The sequence below is a fragment of the Mytilus trossulus genome, chromosome 4 (genome assembly GCF_036588685.1).
Source record: "Mytilus trossulus isolate FHL-02 chromosome 4, PNRI_Mtr1.1.1.hap1, whole genome shotgun sequence".
In the NCBI taxonomy this organism is placed as follows: Eukaryota; Metazoa; Mollusca; class Bivalvia; order Mytilida; family Mytilidae; genus Mytilus; species Mytilus trossulus.
In genome coordinates, this window is record NC_086376.1 from 25,272,944 (window position 1) to 25,279,808 (window position 6,865).

Consider the following 6,865-nt stretch of genomic DNA (forward strand, 5'->3'; position numbering starts at 1 on the left):
CCTTGAGATTATTATGTCACCTAACTTGCTTAAACACTTGCATTACATGAAGTTTTGAACCTGTTAATTTTATATTTTATCTTGGGTGATTTTAGAGGTTTCCACCTATAAATCGTGTTTGCCTTCATTATTTTGAGATGACGGGTGATAATTTATTCTTGTTTACTGTAACATGTGTTTTCTTTCATTTGAATGCAAAATTCAAGTTTTTCTTGGGTCATATCTAAAACGAGAAGTCGCTATAGGTATTGTGTCTATTATAGCACAAAAGATCAGAGCAGCAATCACTATTAGAGTATTTTATAAGACAGAAATTGTCATATTATCCTTTGATTATTTATTGACCTAGACCTTGTTCTCAAGTGTCTTCTATAGTCCTGTGTAAACAATTTAGGCTCCTGGTAACCTGTATGAATCAACTCCCCAACATTTAAAAAAAATCATGACCGGTGTTATTACAGAAGGTACACAAACACACAATTAGAAACAGTGCAGGACAAGCACTCTAGTCTAGAATAAAGGTATGATAATAAAGAAAAACAAATATAATCAACAATATTATACTGTATCATGAAAAATTAATTTGTCCTACAATCTAATATCAGAGACATATAAATACATTAGGTTATATATGTCTCTGCTAATGTCGACATTATTTGCCTGAAACACAACTTTATAGTTATTTTATAATGTGTAAATAAAGATTTAACTTGCATACTTCTAACCTGCCTATAGAATCTAAGTAAGCAAGTATTACAAGTTTGAATTCTCAGAGTGAAAAAAAGCAGGCTCCTCTTAAGCTCACTTGTCCTAAAAAGATAAATCAAGGTTTTTTCTCCATCACTGTATCTATAATTATTTTCAAAGATCTAACAGTTGAACAAATCAGCCAAACTTAGCCTGGTTGATACTTGGAGTATATTGTTTACATTTTATCTTGACACTATTTGTGTTTCTGTGTCAGTGTTTTATCTGACACTACTTATGTCTGGCTAAACGCAAAAAGATAAAAGAATAAAGGACCATAGTCAAAATTTATAATGAGGTGAATGTTATTAACTTACTCTCTTACCCTCCTTCTAACTTTCTTTCATTCGTTCTTTCCATCTGACTGACTGACTGATTATCTCTTTACTTATTTAATATTTACATTAAAATCTATCGATACTAAAAAAATAATAGAAAATAAACTTTATTCAGAGTCGGTAAGGTATACAAACAGAGACTACATGTATACTATCTAATGAACTTTTAACCGACATCGATGTACAAAAAGTCAATGTATTATAATCATTCTTGTAGGCGGAATCAAAATATATTAACAAGAAACTCTTTGTGGATACCTTTTTTGTTAGAATTAGTAAAGATCTTTAGACAATCATTGATATGGATAGTTAAATACACGAGTTACATACACTATACTCATGTTAATTAAAATTTACATGAAATGTTCTTGTTCAGACTAAAAACATTATTTAGTTATTGTTTTGCCATCATGGTAAAATGTTAATAAACTTTTCTTCACCTCGTGACATTGATTTCAGGATTGAATGACAAAAGCGGAAATTAAGGAAAAAACACACCTTATAACCCCTTAGTTGTGAAAATTGATAAGGTACACGCAGTTAAGTGTTGAAACGAATTCAGTAGTGCGATCAAGGACTCTTGTACTCTAGTTTGCGTTTGCATAAGCTGTTATAATCACCGGAGTTACCCGAAGCTTTAATTATCGTCTTAATCATTGAAATAATCTTCATCTATTATTTATGTTACATTTCTTTTAAAACTAGCAATTTATTACCTCTTAATTGATTGACATCTTTAGGAGCCAATAATCAATTTTCATAAGACTTGAAAGCTCTTTTAATACCTTGACAATTTCACGGTAACATTAAACGTGCTGACAAGTGCGAAATAAATCCGGTGCTTTATTTTTAATGAGGATCCTCATTTTCACTAATCCGTGATGAAATATAGGGTCTAACCCTCTTATTAATACTTTAAAGTAATATTTTCCTTCCATACTAGCTTTAAGTTCTTAACAAATTAAATTTACATTTTATAAGTGCACATGTCCGAAGCGCTTTTCTGGAATTTACCTTTGATTCCAAATATTTGAAAGCCAAGGATATATAAGAACTGAAACATGGAAATCCAGTAAGAACACTTTTACTCAGGAAGTTTAAAACTTTAAGATATTTCTTAATAATTGTTGGCACTGCATTATGCCCGCGTCACACTGTCCCGATTTTTATATACGATGGACACCCGAATTCGAAAATTGTAAGTTCGCACGAAGTTGGTCCCGATCTCTTTAAAATACCAAAGAGTGACCGAAGCAAGTACGATGAATAACGCAGTCTATACGATGGTGCCGAAATTATATACGATAGCAAAAGATGGACATACGGAGGTTAACCAAAGGCTGGTATTTAAGCTTCCTATCTCAGCCGAAGCCTACACGATGGATCACGCAGGCTACCCGATGGATTACGAAGGCTACACGATGGATTACGATGATGGCGCGATGGCCATACGATGTCTAAAAGACGTCATGTACAGCTTACGATGCATCTAAATTATATGCAATATAATACAAGTATACAAACGATCTAAAATGCGTTCTATCTGTTTTGAACTTTTGTATGATACGAACAGAATTTCGAGAACATATCGTTTCTGTACAAGTCTGACATGCACGGTGGGAAATCGATCTTTTCGTCTAATTCTTATAAAACTTAGTTTAGTATCCCCTCGCCTACTACATGCAAGTTGCGTGTAGATAAAATTGTTATGAACACTCTAGAACCAAAATGCTAAAAACTTGGTATTGTGTTACTTGTTAAGAATATCTTAAGCGCTATTGACTTTAAAGTTCAAAGGTCAAGATCACAGTGGCAGTTGTAATACAAGGCAATATCACCCTTGTGGACACTCTAAAACCAATATGCTTCAAAAGATTTTAACCACATTTGGTATATTGTTCTTCCTTGTAATTATCTGACATTTTTTACGTTCAAGGCCAAAGGTCAAGGTCATGCAGATGGACATGTTTTTTTCTCATTGAAATAGCATAATACACAGGAAACTGGTTGCTCATTTTTTTACCTGCTGGTTCTAAAGACAATATTAAAGGTATTTCACGCTACTGAATGTTTTGGTTGATTTCTAAAAAAAATAGTTTATGTATCGAATATGCATATTCAATTTATCATTTTCTGCATGTGTCCTATACAAATATAGTGTCCATAGTTGTCCCCAATATGTTACATAAGAGGGGATGCCACGCTCGGCATTGCCTTGTTTGAACTGTAAAATGTGTGCACTAGTCTGAATAATCACCCTTAATTATGCCCATGTTTACTGATCTATCTTAAAGGTAAGGTAATGGGTTCGTTGATCCCTTTTATTCAAAAAGAACTCTTTCAAGGAGAATATCATAATAATATAGACAAAAGGAAGGATGTGGGGAAAGCAACAAAGGCGGCAAAATATGACATATAGAAAACAAAATGGTTATGGAGTAAACATTTGTGAGACAACAACTCAGACGATACATGAAAAATCAGAATAATGAAGAAACAGTTGGTTTCCCTATATGCGTGTACCTGCTGTGTTGGTGTACGAGGCGCGTTTATGATTTTCTGAAAAAAATTGACAAAAATAATATTTTACTTGTAAAAGAAAATCCTGAGCTTGTAAAAGCTGCTCTTCTTGTTCCATTTGAATCAATAGAAACAACGTTGTCGCCTTTCTTGTTCTCATAGAATCATATGATATGAGCTCCATGTTTTGTGAACGTCTTTCTTAACTGTCGTATTAGACTGACCAGTGCATATCGCGCATTGCACTTGAAATACATTTTAGATCGAAAACTTCCATTTAGCTGAATGTATTGCCGTCGTAGTTCCATCTAGTCGCCTTCGTACTTTTATTCGATGGCAACACGACGGGATTACGAGGTCTTCACGAGGTCGTGTTGCCATCTTAAAAGACCTTGGGGTAGCTTCGAGATTCATTCGTGTATACATCGTAATGTCAAAACTACCCGATGGAAACACGAATGCAATACGATGTTCAAAGATGCATTCCCGTTGACATTACGATGGTGATGCGAACTCAATACGAACCCTCAACATCGGACGCACCTTCGGGGATTTTTTAACATGTTAAAAAATTTAGAACCGTTCCCGAAGTTGTCTGCGAAGGCTAGAAAAAGTGGCCGATGGTTCTACGATGGTTAACGATGGCACTACGAATAGCCCGATCTGGATACGACCAGTCCCAATTTAGAAAATTTCCATAATCGTGTTGCAATCGGCGTAAAATCGGGACAGTGTGACGCGGGCAGAGGAGCTGAATCAGTTGTAATGACCGAGACGTGACTGTCATACATATTCAAAGACTTTGTGAAATTTTTATTGCCATAGTATAAAAATACAATATGTGTAACTGTTGATACTTACAAGAAAGCTATTAAATTAAGGGTTCCTAATGTTGTTATCGAAAATAATACGGACTACATTATTATTTGGATGAGATATTCATTAGACTGTGTCACAAAATTGAAATGACGTTCAAAATGATGTATAATAAGAAGTCATAACCACGCCCTCGTGTCCTCTGTTGTAAAATTTACAAATGTGTATTTATCAGCGATAATTTACATGTAATGAGAAACAAGAGAACAGTATTGGCCTTCTGTTGCGAGCGCATTAGTTCAACACCGTTTTTTTTAAGGTTGAGTGTTACCCAATCAACTTTCTGTGTATCATTATTATTATCAACTGTTGTTTGTCTTTTTGGAGAGCCCGTTTTCATATTTAAATTCTAACGGCTCAGATTCGTAAAACTTAATTAAGGTGGTACCCAACACCTTGATTTAAATTAATTTGGCTCGTTTTTACTTTGACCCTTTGACAAAAATATTAAAATTTCAAAAAAATTGAACCAACCGTTTTATTAGAAAAATTACACTGGTTATATAGCAGTTTGACAAACACTAATTTTGATCATTGAGAAGCTTAATATTCCCTAATGCGGGGTTCACACATTGCCGATTATTGCTCCCGTTTGAGATCAGACAGCAATGCGATATGAAAAGTGAAAAAGTCGGATTGGTATCCTCAATTATCTGGAATGTCCTATCATCGTCTGAACGCATTCGTTTTAGTTCGTAACAGATTCCTACGGATCGGGAAGGGTCGGAATAGTTCGGCAAAGCATCCCGACAGTTAGGTGCGTCCCGTAACATTCGGGGCAACTCAGCCGATTTTGTCTAATCGGATTACAATCGTGGCTATGTCGTGACAGATTCTGCTGTACCGGATCGAATTTCGAACAGTGTCTTGTGTATTCTGGACGGTGTCCTGTGGAATGGGAATGATCCGGAGTAATTTTTCATAGCTGTTTTTCTGCCGATTGAGTCCAGATTGCATCCAGATCTTGTCGATTGCGAACCGTTTTTTGCCGAAACCGTTCCGAAACAGTCCCGTTATTAATACGAAATTCGTCAATGATACCCACGTCAGAGTCCCGACAACTACAGAATTTTGAGGGTTCGTATAGAGTTCGTATCACCATCCTCACCATTGTAATGTCACCGGGAATGCATCTTTGAACATCGTATTGCATTCGTGTTTCCATCGTTTCCATCGGGCAGTTTTGACATTACGATATCTTCACGAATGAATCACGAAGCTACCTGAAGGTTTTACGATGGCAACACGACCTCGTGAAGACCTCATAATCCCGTCGTGTTGCCATCGAATAAAAGTACAAAGGCGACAAGATGGAACTAGGACGGCAATAAATCCAGCTAAATGTAATTAATTTTGGCGCTAAAATACATTTAAAGTGCCATGCGCGATATGCACTGGTCAGTCTAATACGACGGTTAAGAAAGACGTTCACAAGTCATGGAGCTCATATCATATGATTCTATGAGAAAAAGAAAGGCTATAGCGTTGTTTCTATTAATTCAAATGGAACAAGAAGAGCAGCTATTACAGGCACAAGGATTTACTTTTACAAGTATGATATTATTTTTTGTCAATTTTTCATATCGACGGCGTGCACAAAGTTGACGGCAACTGTAAAATGCGCTTTTAAAAGATGTTTTATTCAACCTTGTTTAAAAATCATTTAAACAGGAAGGGTTTTTGAATGATAAAATAATAAATGCTAGCCATTAAAATCCACATTATTAATAAAGTTATCTAAATTCAATATATAAAGTTTTAAACGAACTCAAAGAAAACGGCGAATATATCTATAACTTGTAACATTAAATAAGCATAAAATAGATTTTTTTATCTAAAATTTATACAAATTCAACATATTTACCCGAATTTTCGTATAATAGAATTTTTCGGATTCGGACAATGACGTTATTCGAAATTTAACCCCAAAAAAATGAAAAACGGCCATAGTGAATGATTTTGGAACGTAGTTTGCTATGTGTAAGAAGTAGTAATTTGGAAGGATTAATATTCGAAAATTGAAGAATCGGCAAGAAAAAATATGTAATAATTGCTTTTTTTATTACAAATAACTTGACATTCCAAATGTGCATATCAAGAGGTTTAAAAAAATCTACAAAATATGAATGATTCGATAGCCAATGCTGAACACCTGCACCTTTTTAATGTGCAATTATAATGTTACAGTAAAAAGAAATGACGTTTTAACGGTATTTTCCGAATAGTGTCCCCGACATGATTTCAGTTATTTGAAGACTTAGATTTATGCATGCCGTCATCAAGTAACATAATGAAAATCATAAACGCGCCTCGTACATCAACACTGTAGGTACATGTATATAGGGAAATTTTATATTAATTATTCTGATTTTGTATGTATCGTC